Source organism: Cydia amplana, chromosome 23, assembly GCF_948474715.1.
Source record: "Cydia amplana chromosome 23, ilCydAmpl1.1, whole genome shotgun sequence".
Classification (NCBI taxonomy): domain Eukaryota; kingdom Metazoa; phylum Arthropoda; class Insecta; order Lepidoptera; family Tortricidae; genus Cydia; species Cydia amplana.
The window spans coordinates 6531952-6551836 of record NC_086091.1 but is presented as its reverse complement, the minus strand read 5'-3'; the positions used below and the strand labels follow the sequence as shown (position 1 = coordinate 6551836).

General features: G+C 37.0%; 2 long non-coding RNA genes across 2 annotated transcripts; both read left to right on the top strand.

Annotated features, from left to right (window-relative positions):
* Positions 1-965: 965 nt before the first annotated feature.
* Positions 966-9264, top strand: LOC134658779 (uncharacterized). The gene is made up of 4 exons (XR_010097733.1): positions 966-988; positions 3238-3312; positions 5818-5983; positions 9056-9264. It is a non-coding gene; the product is annotated as an uncharacterized LOC134658779 (long non-coding RNA).
* A 1232-nt stretch (positions 9265-10496) lies between these two features.
* On the top strand, positions 10497-18918 carry LOC134658873 (uncharacterized). The gene is made up of 4 exons (XR_010097749.1): positions 10497-10572; positions 12128-12172; positions 17695-17912; positions 18860-18918. It is a non-coding gene; the product is annotated as an uncharacterized LOC134658873 (long non-coding RNA).
* Positions 18919-19885: the final 967 nt, after the last annotated feature.

The window sequence follows — 19885 nt, the reverse complement described above, 5'->3', positions numbered from 1 at the left end:
CACACACCTTACAAATCAGTCGTCCTAGCTGGCTACCTATGCCTAACTAACTAATAGGATCCTAAAAAAAATGTTCCTATAGTTGGTCAAACCAATTTGTCAGTAAATAAGAAAAAAGAAAACTATACTCATCCTTTTCGTTTGGGGGCTAGTACTAGTGTAAGACAAAGATAGTATGATTGTCTCTGTCTATGTTTGAAATGAGACAGTCCTTTGACAAACTAATATAAATAGTGCACTTAGAGCATTGTGCATAAAGTGTGTCTTAAGTCTAAAGGCCAGTCCAGACGGGATGATCAAATTTACCAATTTTATCAGAAAATAAATTGACGTGAATCTCATCTAGCGTTCACACTTGTATGTAGTACTCAATTTAATCACCGATTTTAGCTTTATGGTGACATTCGAACGCTCGAAATAAAAAAAATGCCCCCAAACGCGCATACTAGTATTGAAAATCGGCGTTCTTTCGTCCGTACCTCCGTTTGATCGGTCATAATCTTACAGTCGAATGCAAGCCAATTTCATTTTTGCGTTCACACCACCTGATTTAATCACAATTTAATCAGATTGGGCGAAATTGACCCGTCTGGCCTTAAGCTAATTTTGCATCAACTTGAACAGAACAAAATAAGGGAGTGTCATTATTAACGACTTATTTTCATAGGAATTTGAAATTAATAATGACATCCACACTTTGTCACTGCAAATGCCATTAGCAATGGCTCGACTCTAGCATATTTCTTATTTATAATTAATATAATAATGTTTAATTTTGAAATGGCAACACCGGGCGAATCAATTGAGGTTATTTCCACAGTCTGATATCACATGCTACGCACATACGACTATATAGTAGGTACCTATCATGTAGTACGTACTTATAATCTACGTGTTATTTCAGTGCCTGTGAACTGTCGAGGAAACCAGACGCCAACGGAGTGCATTTGTTTATTTAGTGCAAATAGTGCAATTGTGTAAAACTGCGGTAAGTGTTTTAATTAAAAGCTTTTATTTAACTTTTCCCTGTTAAGGATGACTCACGTTAGACCGGGCCGGGGCCGGGCCGGAGCTTCTTAGTCGTCATAGAAAATTACATGTTGGACGCCTCGGCCCGGGCCCGGGCTGGTCTAGAGTGAGTCATCCTTTGCTCGGAAGCTATACTTGACCCACTTCCCGATTTCCAACTAAGCTGAAATTTTGCATAGGTGCATATGTAAATCGGCAGACAATGCAATATGTGACGTTATCTATGATTATCTATGAAAAGGGACCTTATTGTCGATGGCGCTTACGCCATTATTAACGATGCTCCGATATAAATACAATGCCGCGCGACGCTGTGAGGCGTAAGCGCCATCGACAATAAGGTTTTCATAGATAATGCCCCAAATATGATGACATGGAGCATGGAGCTGATGATGGAGACAGGAGTTGGCCATGCCATGGGAACTCTTGTGTAAAACAACGGAAACTAATTGTGTTTGGAGTTGTTAAAATAGTCTCAATGAGTAGGTACTTATTATGTAGTTGCTTGTGGAAAGAATAGTACAGTCAGCGATAAAAACTTGTAAGTACTTACCAAAAACAAAGTTTTGCCAAAAAAGAAGGACGTTTTAAACACAAGTATATTTTCAGGGTGGTTAAACGTTAAAACCCGCGGAATGGCCATGTCTTCCGTCGCATTTTCACGCGGCGCGCCATATCTTTTGTTCCCTTTTCATTTCTCGGCTTATTTGCGCTCCCTCTTAAGGCACTGTCACACTTTGGCATTTTAACCCCTTACCGCATGAATTATTAAAGGTTTGAATAAAAAAATATTTTTCTGCAAAATATAACTTTATTGGATATATATAACACTTTGACATAGTTTTTGATTTTTTTTATTCATTAATAAAGAAACTACAAGGCAACGCCATATATGGCTTCATATGCATTATAGTGAATTCACTGGTTAATCATATTTGGCTTCGTATGTAGCCAGGTTTAATCGTATCTAGAAACTCTTCCTTAGGGACCAATAACAAACGTTGGCGAATGTGTTCAAGAACAGGCCTGATTTTAAAAAGCTTATCATGACCATCTGCTCCTAGACGGATGTAGTCGCAATTATTGTTAAAGTGTAAGAACCTTTTGATAGCTTCAAATCTGTTACATGTCATGGCCTCGTAAACCTGGGCTTGGCCAACATATTTTGCCCAGTACATTCTGGTTGCAGGTAACTTTACACACGACATAAATATGATTATGCCTATGAACTTTTTAAATTCAGCATTTGTTATGTTCGCTGGCTTGTTAATATCATCTTGAAGAGCTTTTAGATTCGATTGGTTAACAATTAAGTCAATTAGATCATCTGTAAACAAAAACTTGAAAATATGGGCTGGTGTTTCCAATTCTGCTATTATTGCTGGTAACTCAGTGCTACCTTTAAATTCAAACTTTTTTTCCTCATACGGTTCCATTTTTTCATTTTTCCAGACAATTTGTTCTTTTTTGGACTTGCCTTGCTTAACTTTAGATGTAGATGAGGTCTGAAAGTTTTTTAAAGGGATATCATCTTCATCAGAAAAATCTGAATCTGAATCCGCTATAATTACTTGTCTTTTTTTTTTCGTTCGCATAGATATCGGTTCATAATCATTATCCGATTCAGAGGCAATGTCATCGTCACTTACGTCACCATCGCCAGGTATAATATTTACATATTTAGATGTTCTATAAAACCGCGAAGGATCCATATCTGAAAACATAAATTACACCTAATGCATAGGAAGCCAAATATGACAGGACATGTTGCATGACTCGAATGCATACGAAGCCAAATTTGGCCTTTACAAGAACAAGGTAAAAACTATTACAAAAACAACGTATATCGCAAAATCCATATATCACCTGTATTAATGGATGTTTAAACTATGTATTTATATTTTTTTGGTGTCACTACTTACCTTTGTATCCTTGTTATTTAGCTGGAAAGTTTATCTATTTACTCCGCACTGCACTGAACGAGCATCTGTCACTTACCCACAACATTATTGCAATAAATTGACTACCCACCGAAATAAAAAAAACACATTCCGATTCACGAAAACTAGCTTTTTAAAAATGGTATTGTAGTTTCGATATATAATTAAATTTAATATCTTAAAAAAAATATCTAACTTTGGTAAACAAATATGGCTTGGTATGCGGCAAGGGGTTAATTATAACATCTCATACATTATTTGCTTTCAGACATGGAAGGGGACGCGAATAACGTAGCACGTGGTGCCGTAGTTGGTGAAGTCATCCATAACGGTATCAGAATAGGTAAATACCGTCCTTTATACAATTTTATTCCTAAACTCACTGACAGAGTATGCAAAAGCCATATTTGGGGCATTATCCATGAAAAGGGACCTTATTATCGATGGCGCTTACGCCACACAGCGTCGCGCGGCATTGTATTTATATCGGAGCATCGTTAATAATGGCATAAGCGCCATCGACAATAAGGTCCCTTTTTATGGATAACGTCACATTTAAGCCCTTCACAGACGGAGCGATAATATAACGTAAGATATCTTATAGCAAGGCATCTTACGATATGTTTTACGTACTGTTTGACAGCGTCCACATACGATACTTTAATACTCTTATATATTTTGGTATCTTCAGGGGCGGATTAAGCTGGTGCGGGGCCCGTAGCACATTCGTCCGCGGGGCCCCCTCATGGTTTCATTTAGTTTCTTAGGTTAAGAGGATAAAAAAAACAAAGTTGTTAGCCATTCACTTTTCGTGATTTTATATATTTGCAAATTGATGTATTATGGGGTCTGTGTCAATTTCTTCAAGGAGATCATGTTCTATGTTCATCAAAGACACATGATTCAGACGTTCTTGCCCCATTGTGTTCCTCAATTCGTTTTTAGGGATTCGTAGTCACCTAGAAACCCTTATAGTTTCGTCACGTCCGTCTGTCTGTCCACGGCTTTGCTCCGTGCTCGTTAGTGCTAAAAAGCTGCAATTTGGCATGGATACATATAAATCATACATGGCGACAGAACGGTAAAATGAAAAATAAAAAAATAAAATTCGGTGCCTCCATAAAAAATGTTTTTTATTTTTTGTTTTGGCTTCGATCTAATAGTGTGGGATAGGTCTTTCAAAACGAATAAGGGTATCCAAAAACCATTTTTTGATAAAGTTAATATTTTCGGAAATAATCGCTCCGAAAGAAATAAATATATGCCCCCTCTAACTTTTGAACCATGGCTCCAAAAAATATGAAAGAATCGTTAAACAAAAGCTTAATAAATATTTTTAATGAAAACTATAGCGAATATGATCGGCCCAGCCGTTTTTGAATTATTGCAAAAAATCTCCTCTTCTTAGTAAAAAGACGTACAAAATAAAGCGCTGCGAAGGTACTCCCGTATGCTTGTAAATCTTGTAATGTACATGATATGTAGGTACTTACTACTAGCCTCCGTTTGGCCTATTCTGACAGAATGGTAACTACAAAACCCTACACTGAGCATGGCCCGACATGCTCTTGGCCGATTTTTTGTATTCTTTTAGCCAACCGTTGGGACGTTGACCGTGACGTTGGAAAACAAGAAGTCGTATGTGACTATTAACTTCCTATTATGACATGACTATTTACCATTCACCGTAGAAATAAGGAAAGTTTGTTACCGTATATTTAAGTTTAAATATCTGGGAGACCGGGCTTTGCTCAGACAATATATAAAAACTCAAAAATGCGCGTTTTCCCAGAGATAAGACCTAGCTAGATCGATTTTTCGCCACCGAAAACCCCCATAATATAGCAAATTTCATCGAAATCGTTAGAGCCGTTTCCGAGATCCTCAAAAAAATATATAAATCAATAAATAGGTATACAAGCAAGAATTGCTCGTTTAAAGGTATAAGATAAGGTCCTTAAAATTTTGTATAATATTATTAGCAAATATCAGCCTTCGTGAATTAAGTATTGTATCCGTGATGTTCGAAAACAAAAAGTCGTATGCTTATTTTAAAGTCTATGAACTCTAAGTATTAGAAATAAAGTAGAATTTTACTAATGCTGTAATTATGTAATGCGACATGCTGATACACAGTCGAAAAATTTGGGGCGATAGAATAAAAATTTCACATTAAAAATATAGATGCGAATCGTGATTATGGCGAAAGGTTTTGAAGGCGATAGATGGTTTTGATTTTGTCACGCGCCTTTTCGTTATTTATGGTAATTTTTTTTTCGTTTTTCATACAAGTCAATTTCAAAATCGCTTGGTCAGTGGGTCATGGTCGAAGCGCGGGGCCCCCCCTAAGCGCGGGGCCCGTAGCATATGCTTTTTCTGCTGTTAGGTTAATCCGCCACTGGGTATCTTACGATATCTTATAGCAAGGCATCTTAAGATACCTTAAGAATCTTAAAATGTTAAAGCTCGGTATATTACGATACTTTTTGGGATATCTCGTCTCTTTCACAATGTAGGTGTTGAACAGAGAGCGATATATATTTTAGTATCGTTTTCGTGCTTAGCTAATATACTCTTAGATATCTGTCGGAATCTGTCGGTGTCTGTTAAGTTAATATATGGGGCATTATCTATGAAAAGGGACCTTATCGTCGATGGCGCTTACGCCGCACAGCGACGCGCGGCATTATATTTATATCGCAGCATCGTTAATAATGGCGTAACAGCCATCGACAATAAGATCCCTTTTCATACATAAGGTCACATATTATTGCTCCGTCTGTGACGGCCTATAATCAGCTTGGAATTTTTTTGCCGTGATCAAAATTGAAATATTGTTTTGTGACAGGTGTCCCAGGGTCGGTTCAGGGAGTGATCGGCGCAGCGACGGGTACGGCGGTGGGGGTGGCCGTGGGGGCGCTGTCCGGCGGTCCGGCGGGCGCCCTCGTCGGCGGCCTTGTCGGATACGTCGTCACCCGCCGACCCGTCCGCGACGACCATCAGGACTGACGTAGGTTTACGGCATTCCACACATTAGGAATTTATATAAGTAAGTAGGTATCATAATAACAATCAAGTGGAGGAGTGAACACACACACTCGCACGCACACACACACACACACACACACACACACACACACACACACACACACACACACACACACACACACACACACACACACACACACACACACACACACACACACACACACACACACACACACACACAATTGTGTAATACCTACTATAACCTTGTACCTAAGTAAATCCGTAATATTTTCAATTGTATCTGTTAGGGATACCTGTTATTGGCTTCATGATTGTATCCTAGTTATAAGTCTATATAGTTTGTTTGTTAAAGCTGTTGGTCTTCTAATAAAATAAAAATAAATAAAAATCATTTGTCAAAGGACTGTCTCATTTCAATTATAGGCAGAGAGAATCATAGGTACTATCTATGTCTTACACTAGTACTAGCACCTAAAAGAAACTGATGAGTATACTTTACCTGGTTGTCCATCGCGGTTCAACGTGGCAACGCGTCGAGCGTGATGGGCTCCTTTGCGTCTGGAGGGGCGCGGGGAGAATTTTGTGAATAGGTTTAGTACTTGTTAGTTGTTAGTTTAGATTAAGATTTAGTAGTAGTGTTTAGTTTTAAGAGTAGGTATAGTTAATTGTAATGTATTTTTTTTTATCTCTTTTATGTAATTAATTACCTTATTTTATTAATAAATGCTTTATTTAAGAATAAACTATATATTTTTGTAAACTAGATAAGTGTAGCGTTACGAACTATGTCAGGAGGTCGCCTTGGACTTCGAATAAAATAATATCGTCTTTACCTGGTTCTTAGTGTTCTTACTGACTGACAAATTGGTTTGACCAACTATACCTACCTACCCATATTTATTTACAAGTGGTGTGTAATTTCAGTTTTAAGATGAAAGTATAGGACCCGCGCGAAATCGCCTTTTCATACAAACGTATTTGTCCTCATTTTCCTCTCTTGATATTTATTTTATTTTTATTTAATACTATTCGGAGATCCAACAGCTGTTAACATGTTAATAGGTTTTATAAATGTGATACAAAAAGCCAATTACAGGTTCTCACCAGTAAATACAGATTAAGAAAAACAATTGGTGGTTAGCACTATTGCACTACTCATGCACTACACATTAATTTCAACGCCAAAGGCAGAGTAGTTAATTTTGAATTCGTATTACTAAAGAAGATTCAAAAGAAACACAGATTAAGAGATTAACAAAAACAATTGGTGGTTAGCACTATTGCACTACACATTCATTTCAACGCCAAAGGCAGAGTAACTAATTTAGAATTCGTATTACTAAAGGAAAAAAAAAAAAAAAAAACAAAAACGGTCACCCATCCAAGTACTGACCCCGCCCGACGTTGCTTAACTTCGGTCAAAAATCACGTTTGTTGTCCATACAACCCACCATGAGCCCCACTTAAATCTTTATTTTATTCTGTTTTTAGTATTTGTTGTTATAGCGGCAACAGAAATACATCATCTGTGAAAATTTCAACTGTCTAGCTATCACGGTTCGTGAGATACAGCCTGGTGACAGACGGACGGACGGACGGACGGACGGACGGACGGACGGACGGACGGACGGACAGCGGAGTCTTAGTAATAGGGTTCCGTTTTTACCCTTTGGGTACGGAACCCTAAAAACTGTTCTGTCTGTAGTTACGCGAAGCATTTGGAACAGCAAGGGGTAGAAAATTTCTTGTAGATTTGGACGGAATACTGAAAGAGAGCTCAGCCAACAATTCACAATTAACATTATTAATAATATTTGGCACAATTTGTTGTTTATTAACCACAGCTATGCCCCTAAGTTTGATTTTTTTCGAATTTTTAATTATTATAATAGTCAAGAGCATTTAAAAATTTATATGAAATCTGTTTTTCGCATCAATTTTTTACAATAATCGAAAAATAGAGAAAAGTCAAACGTAGAGGCTGGTAGAAACATGTAGGCATTTAGGTTATAGAGATAGACTTTTAGTGTTAGCTGTAGCGACTTCAATGTACAGACACCTGCAATAATATGTTACTCTTCGAAGGGCGCAATAATATGTGACACGCTCTTATGGCTCTATTGTGTCAGATATTTTTGCGGCCTTCGTTGTGTAACATATTATTGCAGGTGACTGTACCTATACTTAACAACCTATTTTGTGCCGTACGTAGAAAAGTAGAACAGTTGTTTTAAACACCGTAAAATTACATAACTTTAGTCCACAACTTACAACTATGGTCCAAATTCACGTTCCAGTAAAATATGTATAAGTAAGTATTTTTCAAATTATGTTGAGTAGGCATATGTATAATATAAAAAGAGCATTAGTGTATCAAGGCTCCAAAATAAATGTAACGAGTACAAATCATAAAGGTTCGTTAAGACACGTCAAGATAGCTTATCTTTTTTCTAATGATAAAAAAAAAAGAAATTATAGGGTCTTGTAATATGTAACAAATATTGCAAAGCTAATTTACTATTGACAAATCAAATCTTCCCGTTATAGGTATTCCTATTAGCAAAATAGCACAATATTAGCAGCATCATTGTTACGTTGAGTACCTACCTAAGTATTCATACTTATACTTACTTAGAAAAACTTGATGATAAAATACGTAACTTATTGTGGTTTGTTTACATTTTATGAAATAAGTACCTAAAGAAATACACTATAGCATATTACATCGCTGACGCGCACACATATGCATGCACCTTTAGTTTTTTGTTGTTGAATTTCGATTATTAAGTGGAATTTATTGTAACTAGAAACTTTCCATTTGTTTGATTATGATCTCACCTACGACTCCTATGAGTCTGATTTGTAGTAAAGCAAAAAATTAAATTTAACAAGGTGATTTAAAGCTTTCAAAATTTCTCGAGATACTCGAGACGTTCTGGTCGAGAATTCCCGTGCCTCGAGAAATAAAAAGGTCGAGAAACCAGAAACCACGTTAAAACTGGACCATAGCTGTAGGACTGTAGTTACCTGATTTTACGGTAACTAATTTGATATTGATGATATGTTTATTTTTGCAGGACGCGCAGACGCTGTATGCTAACATATTGTGGACACATATACATACGGAATGCTAGACAGAAATACATAAATCTATATATATGTATAGAGATAACGAACGATAAGCGTGAGCAAGATGTCGCTTAGAACTACTTTAGGTATACATTAAGTGTTTGTATTGCAATAGTGAAATAAATGTATTGTGTTACACAATTAAATGTATATAACTCAATCGATAGCTGAAATAATTATTTGAATCCTAATGATCCCCCTCCTGTCATTATAATGGAACCATTTTTTTAGGGTTCTGTACCCAAAGGGTAAAAAACGGACAGCGAAGTCTTAGTAATAGGGTCTATTACTAAGACTTCGCTGTCCGTCTGTCACCAGGCTGTATCTCATGAACCGCGATAGCTAGACAGTTGAAATTTTCACAAATGATGTATCTCTGTTGCCGCTATAACAACAAATACTAAAAATAAAATAAAATAAATATTTAAGGGGGGCTCCCATACAACAAACACGATTTTTTTGCTCTATTTTCTGTTGATGGTGCGGAACCCTCCGTGCGCGAGTCCGACTCGCACTTGGCCGGTTTTATATTTTTACTTTCATTGCTTACAATCAATGTTATATTCAAGGGCATCGGCGGACCTCATGCCTTTTGTAATAAGGTCCACCGATACAGGTACAGTTAGGAGAGTGGTTAGGAGTCTTGCTGTTTGTACATATATGTGACGTTATCTATGAAAAGGGACCTTATTGTCGATGGCGCTTACGCCATTATTAACGATGCTCCGATATAAATACAATGCCGCGCGACGCTGTGCGGCGTAAGCGCCATCGACAATAAGGTCCCTTTTCATAGATAATGCCCCATATAGGTAATTAGGTTGGATACGATATTTCATGTAAAAGTACCTACGTAGTACGTACCGAACCATAATCAGACGGCTTATAAAATCGAAATATTTGTTATCTGACTCTTTTCATTCTCCCTTAAGTATTCGTGCGTTGGAGAGGCAGATAACGAAATTTAGATTTTCGTCTGTTTAGATAGACCCCCAATTTCTCGCTCTAACCCATAGCCGCGTTCCTATCGGTACGTCTAGTTTGTTAACAGGGGAACCACCGCAACATAGCTAAAATGTTGACACATCTGTAAACAAAGCACTGTATTCACACGCCCGCTATTCCTTCTACTGTCCTAGAATCTAGGGTAAGTATTTCACAGGTCTGTTTTAAACTGAAGTAAGTCACAAGTTCGTTGCCTGTTTTTTCTAACCATATTTGTTAAAAGGAGAGGTAAACAGCGATGTTGTAAATTGTAGCTTTATAAAACGCGCCGGTGTTTACCCGCTATTATGTTCCGGGGCTAAAATGACGCAGCAGCGCCCGCGCATGTACATATTTGACATTGAGAGGTTAGGTATTGTGTACCTATTTCAAATCAGACTATTCACTATTCAGACCGTTCCGAGCTGTACGTGGCACCGACTGTCGATCTTGTGCAAAAGCGTATATACAACTAATACAAGTGAGTGTTCATTAAAATTGAATTGTAAATTAATCTTAATTATTATTATTCAATTTCCAAGATCTTAATTCGATTTTATCAGGGTTTTTACGAATTGGCAGTTTTATAAATTCACAATTCCAGTCAAGTTTTCAATGTTTTGCAACACTCTTGCACAACATTAGTTAGGTATTTCGCATTTAAGTATTGATTTTTAAATTGTTTGTGATTGGATTATTTTTCCTGAGATTTTTACTTAATAACATTTAGATTTAGATTTTATACGTGTAGGGGGTAAAATCTAAAACTTGTTGATTCAAATAAGACCGTCTAAATACATCAAATTGGTCAATTCATGAATTAAATGTAGAATATTTTTGAATTCTACAAATTTATAAGTAGGTTCTAGTACCTAGATGTCAAAATTTACAATGGATATAATATAATTTTCGTATTTACTATTTTATGGATAAAAATAAAACCTAGAACCAAATTTCGTTTACTATGAATACCAGTGCATGTCATAGCATACCGACATGTATAGCTGCGCTCTATACAGTTTGTAACCATTTTTATTGAAACTTTAAGCAAATAAATATTGTATAAAAACTTATAAACTAAAAGTACCTACCTAAATTATAGTAAGTATCCTAAATTAATAAAAATAAAACATCCCTAAACCTAAACTACAATAAAAACGGGGCCACGTGCGAGTCGGACTCGCCCATGAAGGGTTCCGTATTTAGGGGATTTATGACGTAGGTACTTATAAAAAAAAACTACTTACTAGATCTCGTTCGAACCAATTTTCGGTGGAAGTTGGCATGGTAATGTACATCATATATTTTTTCATATATATATTATATAGTTTTATCATTCTCTTATTTTAGAAGTTACAGGGGGGGGGGGGGGACACATTTTACCACTTTGGAAGTGTCTCTCGCGCAAACGATTCAGTTTAGAAAAAAATTATATTAGAAACCTCAATATCATTTTTGAAGACCTATCCATAAGATACCCCGTAGATACACGTATGGGTTTGATGAAAAAAAAAAATATTGAGTTTTTTTTATACCACATCGGTGGCAAACAAGCATACGGGCCGCCTGATGGTAAGCTGTCACCGTAGCCTATGGACGCCTGCAACTCCAGTGGTGTTTCAGTTCTAAGTATGGGGAACCCCAAAATTTATTGTTTTTTTTTCTATTTTTGTGTGAAAATCTTAATGCGATTAACAAAATACATCTACTTACCAAGTTTCAACAGTATAGTTCTTATAATTTCGGAAAAAAGTGGCTGTGACATACACGGACAGACAGACAGACAGTAAGTATGTAAGTAGTTTTTTTAAATACGTCATAAATCCCCTAAATACGGAACCCTTTATGGGCGAGTTCGACTCGCACTTGGCCGCTTTTTTGTTTTTCTCAAATGCTATGGGTTTTATGTGAATATGTGGTTTGGTATGGTGAAACAAAAGCTTTTTAAATTCCACACCCAAAAGGTTTACTAAGTACACCATGATCCTAAAACAGCCGACTGTTGTAAATATTAAAAGAAAAATCGTTTCTTACAGATATGTCAGATGCAGAACGGACTACTAGGAACGCTGCAACTGGTGGTACGTCCTCTAACTAGTATTTCTAGGGAGAACCCTACAGAAGTAGTCAACTTGTCAACTACCAAGTCTTATATGTGACGTTATCTATGAAAAGGGACCTTATTGTCGATGGCGCTTACGCCATTATTAACGATGCTCCGATATAAATACAATGCCGCGCGACGCTGTGCGGCGTAAGCGCCATCGACAATAAGGTCCCTTTTCCCCAATACCCCATAATGCCCCATATAGTATAGTATCGCCATGTTGCGGTTTAGCACAGACTGTAATAAAGGGGCCCACTAATTAACAGTCCGCTGGACGGTATCGGCCTGTCAGTTGTTCGGAACTGTCCTAATTATGTTCTAATTAAGACCTCATTCGCATGAGGGCTTTTACAACGCGTGTTAAAAAAGCGTTTGAATAACACAAATCGATACATGTGTATTTATTCACACATAGTCCCTGGCGCACACGACCAAAAAGGTCGATTTACTGCAAATGATGATGATGGAATTTCCTTTTGCAGAGTTGCTCCTTTTGACTCACAGATTGATTTAGGAAGGAGAGCCAATCGAATTTTTGATGCAAAATTTTGACTTCAAGGGGGGGTGCCCCCCGAAATTTGTAAAAAATAAAGTTTTGCTATTTGGTCAAGTTTGGTATCATTTTCGTGTAACTCAAGGATGCTAAATTCATTTCTGATATTTAATTTATATGGTTTCATAAAAATAATTTGAAAAAAATAAAAAATAAAAATTGGCTATTTTTTTTCCCGAATAAATGCCAAAATTTTTCTTATTTTAATATATACACAAAAAATAAAAAAAATCATGAAATAGCCCTACTATTCCTCGTTATAAAAAGTATACACATGGCAAATCTATTTCTAAAAAATGTGAAGAAAAAAAAAATGTAGACCTACTTTCGACCACAAGCTCACCGAATAGTATACAACGATGTGTGTTACAGCTATTAGAATTACGGCGTTTGATGATGATGAGATACCTTTTAGCATAATGAGTCCTTAGAACCCTTAGATCATTTTAGGAAGGAGAGCCACCTTGATTTTTGGTGTGGTATGGATGAAAGGGTGGGGTGTGATTTGTCTCATACAATCATAAAGTTATGAAAGCACCTGTTTAGGTTTCTGCATTAAATTTGGTGTCATTATCGAGAAAATTAAAAGAAAAAAAAGGGAAATGGACTAATAATTACATTATTTCATATTCTAAAGAGTTTACTACCTATATATTTGTTTACCTATACTCTTTAACATTGCTTATGCTCGGTAATATTAGTCAATATTTACATTATTTTGTAATTTGAAGATTTAATCACCGAAATTATTTCTTCCTTTTGATTTACTCAGGAATGTCACCAAACTTATTGCAGAAGCCTAAACAGGTGCTTGCATAAATTTATGATTGTATGGGACAAATCACTCAAACCTTTTCATCCCGACCATACCAAAAATCAAGGTGGCTCTCCTTCCTAAAATGATCTAAGGCTTCTAAGGACTCATTATGCTAAAAGGTATCTCATCATCATCAAACGCCGTAATTCTAATAGCTGTAACTACAACTCATCGTTGTATACTATTCGGTGAGCTTGCGGTCGAAAGTAGGTCTAAATTTTATTTTTATTCTTTATTGGACCCTGCAAGTCTACGTTTTACCGGGAGAAGTTGATTCGGGTTCCGTAGCGTGGGGGCTGAGTCGGCGTTTTTTATATTGCGTCAGGTTGGTATACACGTAAATAGCGACTTGTTGAATCACTATTGACGGCAGAGTCAATATACCCAGTTCTTTAAAATACGCTTTCGCGGAGGTATCCTGGCTTACCTGTGCCACACACCGCACGGCTCTTTTTTGTAGACGGAAAACGCGCTGCCAATCCGCGGCGCGCCCCCATATCTCCGCGCCATACTGCAGCACCGAAAGTATTGTCGCAAAATAGCAACTTCGTACGACATGCCGTGGTACGACCCGCGACAGGCGGCGAAGGGCAAAGCATGCACCACCTAGTTTACCACACAACTAGTCGATGTGGTTCATCCAGGTCAACTTACAGTCTACTTGAAACCCTAAGAAAGTGGTGAAGTCAACCTGCTCCACTTTGACATCGTCAGTCTGGATCTGGAGTGGCCTTGGTGTCCGACCTCCAACGTGAAAGTGCAAGAAGTGCGTTTTGGAAAGGTTAAGCGCCAAACCGTACGACTTAAACCACTTAGCTGCTCCGCAGCATCGTTGAGGCGTGTCTCCAAGCTATCTATATTTGGTGCTGATATAATGCCCGCGACATCATCCGCGTACATTAAAATGTCGGCGGCTGTTATCGTTTCGGGAAGATCGTTAAGTAACAATGAAAAAATAATATTAGACACTGACGAGCCCTGGGCCACACCCATGGATGTAGCCAACGGGTCTGACTTGACTTGACCGCCGTCCCCTACCACGACCTGAGATCTGCCTCGGAGAATGTCAGTGAGGAGGCCGTGCGCATTGCCACATATACCATAGTGCAGTAGTTTTGCGGCAATGACGCCGTGATCTGCCACGTCAAACTCTTTGGAAAGGTCACAGCAAAGCATTGCAACCTGCTGTTTCCTCTTCAAAGCGTCGAAGACTTCGCACAGCCTTGCGCGCTAAGTCGGTCGTACAGCGTCCCGATCTGTATGCGTATTGTCGATCGGACAATGCGTTTGTTGCATCGAGGAACGCTGTTAGCCGAGAGCATAACCCGTTTTTGTCCAAGAACATCTGTAGGTACTTCTATTATAAATCTAATCTCTTATAAAACTATCTAAATATTCTCTTTGATATGCGTGAAGCGAGGAATATCAGAACAACGTGTTTCTGTTCCTTTTTAATAAATGGAAATTTAATAATATCAAAAAATCAAAACGTACGACACAGATAGGTTGATATTGAATTGAACTCATATAAAAAATACTCATCTTTGGCCAAAATCACGAGAAGAAAATGTCGAGAACGTTTGTATGGAAATATTACCACTTAAATTGTGTTTGTGTTGATGTGTGTGTTTGAATCCTGGTAAGTAAGTAAGTAAGTAAGTAAGTAAGTAAGTGTTTTATTTGTAAATATAGGTAGAATTACAGTGGTGGTCAGTTTATAATATGTACAGTTTCACTATATTTTGCCAAACGGCGTACAAAAACATTGAACTTAATACTAGCAACTAAACTATCATGCTCACCGAGTACGAGTAATAATCTAATCCTACTTACAGCTATGATAATTAATGAATATCAGGTACATAGTTCATGAGAATTGTAGATGTCAAAATATAGATTTCCATCACTATTATTATCCATATAATTAATAAATACAATGTCGATTAGATGCCTATTGAAAATATAATACAAATTGTCATAATACATATCATTCTAAGTCATCATTTAAATATTCTGCAATGAAATAATAGCATTTATGAATCAATAATGTCGTTAGCTTATTTTTTAATTCTAATATACTTAGTGACTTAAAGTTGATCGGCAATTTGTTATATATTTTACTGGCCAAGTAATACACACTTTTTCGCAATAATGATGTATTTGCAGGAATTGTGCAAAGATTGTGTATATGCTTGTTTCTCAGATTTCTGTGAGAAATATCAACATGTTTTTTGAATAAGCCTGTATTGTTTTTTACAAACATTATCACTTCAAAAATGAAAAGCGATGGCATCGTTAAAATTTTCAAATCTTTGAAATATGGTACGCAACTATCGGGTGTTTTGATTCCACACATTGCTCTAATGCACCTCTTTTGTGCCTTAAAAACTAATTCTCTATTGGTGGAATTTCCCCAAAAGATAATACCATACCGCAACCTTGAAGCCACGAAACCATGATATGCTACTAAAACTGCGTGAGGACTTGCTTTTTTGGCTAATATATGTAGGGCGTAGGCATACTGACTAAGTTTTTTGCACATTTCTTCCGTATGGGCTTTCCAAGATAAGTTTTCATCAATTTGTACTCCTAAAAACTTTGTGTCGGTAACAGACTCTACACATTGACCTTCATATTTGCAGCAAATTGGAGGAGGTATTTTTCGTTGGTAGAAATGAATAATTTTAGTCTTATCTAGATTTATCAATAAATTATTTATATTAAGCCATTTAATTATGTCAACAATTGTATTATTAATTTCGGATTCATAGTGATAAATATCCTTACATTCTATTATAACGGTACTGTCATCAGCGAACAGGACCATGGGATATTTGACGCTTCGGGGAAGGTCATTGATATAAAGTAAAAACAGCAGAGGACCAAGAACGCTTCCTTGCGGCACACCATACTTTATTTTGCGTTTATCTGACTGAAAAGACTTTTGATGCTTAGTCCTCAAACAAATTTGAGTTAGCTCTGTATATTGATCTCTGTTACTTAAGTATGACCTGAATAAGTCCAACACATTTCCTCGTATTCCATACGCATTGAGCTTTTTTAAGAGAATCGTATGGTCTACATAATCAAAGGCCTTGGTCATGTCCATGAAAACTGCACAAATATAATTACGCCTATCCATAGCATCTATGATGGGCTGTACAAGATCAAATATGGCCATATTTACTGTCTTTTGTTTTCTGAAACCTTTTTGTTCTGTTGCAAAAAGTTTAAATTTATCTAAGTAACTGTACAGTGCCTCATATATAACTTTTTCAAAGATTTTTGAGAAAATTGTTGCCAGTGCAATTGGTCTGTAATTTTTTACATTTGTTGTTTCACCTTTTTTATGTAATGGCTTTACAATAACAGTCTTTAAGTTATTAGGATACACTCCAGTTTCAATACTTAAATTAATAATATAGCTAAGAGGGACAGCAATTATATGTGCAACTTCCTTTACAACTTTAGTGCATATATTGTCATGTCCGACACTGTTAGTGTTTTTCAAAGACTTAATTATTGTGAAGATGTCATGAGGAACAGTTGGTTTCATGTACATAGACTGAATGCAGTTGACATTTATGTCATATTTTTGTCGAGCTGTGCCTTCTGATGGTGTATGATCAGTAAAAAAGTTATTGAACTCATTTGCTATGTCTGTTGGATCTGTAATCATAGTATCATCATCTCTAACAATTTTTTGAAGGTAAGGGCATTTATTTGTGTGATTAACACAGATATTTGTTCCTGAGTCTTTTGTGTTTTCTATGTATTTATGTATGATGCACTAAGTATCCACAACACAAGCCTTCTTGAGCTTACTGTGGGACTAAGTCAATCTTTGTACAGCTTGGCAAAAAAGAGTAGAAATTAAAAAGTGGCGACATGGTAGTGTCGTCCTTTTCAAACCAATTTATATAAGAAAACGGGACGACACTAAAGTCTATTTTTTAATTCGGTAGACTGAAATGACAGTTAATAGTATGAAATGACATTTCATGTTCATACTATTAACTGTAATTTCAGTCTACCGAATTAAAAAATAGACTTTACAGTGTTGTCACTTTTTAATTTCTACCCTTTTTTGCCAAGCTGTCCTACTTATAATATTTATTATGTTTAGGTTTAATAGCGGGTGCCTACACTGGGGCGGCAATCGGCGGAATGGTCGGGGGGCCGGCAGGAGCGGTCATTGGGGGCATTTGGGGAGCCGGGCTGGGCACAATAACGGTCGGGACTACGGCCGCCCTCATCACGGGCCATCGTGGCTAACAATTGACAAAGGATATTGCTCTGCAAATTTTGGAACAGTAAATTGTAAACTGAAATACAGTCAAAACCGTTTACGACGACATCGTTTAGAACAACATACCGGTTATATTGACCAAAATCAAAGGTCCCGGCTGATTTCTATTAGACCGCCTTATAAAAAACACCGCTTTTTACGACATCGCTTATTACAACATATATCTTTAAGCGACTACATTTAACTGATATTTTCGGAGAATTATATCTGTTAGAACGACCATCAGCCGTATTGTAAACATTTGAATAGGTGAGGGCAGTATCCCCTTCCCACATCTGGCACACTAAAGTCATCAAGATCGCAAAAGTAAACAAAAACAACTCGAGTTTAGGGTCTATTGTATTTCTCAGAAACAAAATAGGTACACGTGTATGCAGTATAATCGAAACCCAAAGCCCGCTTTCTCATTTCTTTTCAGTCAGTTTGTTACTTATACGAACCATTGACGTATAATAGGGACTGGCTTTACGGGCAATAATAATGAGGCATGACAAGGGCCAGTACAGCGGTGTGAAATCGCTACAACGCGATTGGTTGATGAGTTCGCATCACGCGCGCGATTGGTTGACGAGTTCGCATTACGCGCGGTATTGGTCGCAACTAGTCACGTTAGACTGCACGATTGGCTGGAATTCGTGGGTAGCACCGCTGGACTAGTACGATGTTTAGTGCCCCATTAGCCCGTCCTTAGATATTATACGTCAATGATTGTTGAGTTATTCGTGAAACTTTTAACATGTCGCAAAGTAAAAGAAAACAAATTACATAATTATGTACGTAATGTCTTTTTATTATAATTTTCATGTGAAATAAATAAAATGTACTTTTATTTTATAGATGAGTATATTAATCACACATGTAATAATAAGTATTAGGTACGTCATCGGCTGTTACGACTATCGGTTTTTACGACCAAAATAAATATGAGTAGTCCTTTCAACGTTGTTATAAAAGGTTTTGACTGTAGATAAGATGAGATAAGATATTATTTAACTGTCAAAATTGTGTAAAAAGTATAACAGACGGTAGATGTCATATACTGTGACTGTGACGGGGTAGTCAGAGTTCCCGTTAGCCGCATAAGGCGCCATTCATTTATTATGTAAGATAAGCGGGTGGGAGAGTGTGTTGATAGGTTCTTACGTAAGAAACCTATTTTTCCAGATGTTCTATTAGCAGATCCACTTTCCAAGTGGGTTTTGAGCTGGACTGATCAAAATCTTAAGTAAAGAAGAAGAAAAACTTTGAAATTAAACCAATATTGATAATGTATTAGAACAAATTAAATTATTTACAGAAAATATTTTAATTTGTTTTTATTTCAAGTAGACACACTACTATATAAATTATAAACTTTAAATAAATGTCATATACTAAGAAAAAGTAACCAAGGCCTCCAGTGCCCCAGGCTGGAAACGAACCAGCGTCCTCTGCTATCGCGGCAGGTGCCTGTGCCATTCGACCACTGGGCCACAGCGGCATAGGTCGAATTTTTCCAAGTATATGCACTTCTTACTGAAGGCTTATGGCGCCCCCTGACCACCTCTAAGGTAGAACAGTATGGTTCGACCAGCCTCCAGCCTGGGGCACTGCTAACTTAATCAGTTGATGTTTATGAATAACGCCGTTACCTAAACAGAAGGTTAAATAGGATTTTAAATAAGAGGTTAAATAGGAAAAAAGGATTAAATAAATATTATTCTTATTTTTTCTTACGAGGGAGGTCAAACATGGCGAAAATCGTCTTACGTAATAAATGAATGCATAGAGTAATATATATACAGCTGATTCGCGGTAGGCCCTCTGAAGACGCCGTTTCGAATCCGGCCTCCGCCACTGGAGGCCTTTGTCATTATTTCTTTGGTACAGTCGGCGTCAAATATATCACAGCTGCAAAAGTGATCAAATAGTTCGTTACACCATATATTTAGAACGGTGTGACGAACTATATAAGTATGTATTTGGTCACTTTGGCTGCTACAATATATTTGACGCTGATATCTATCTA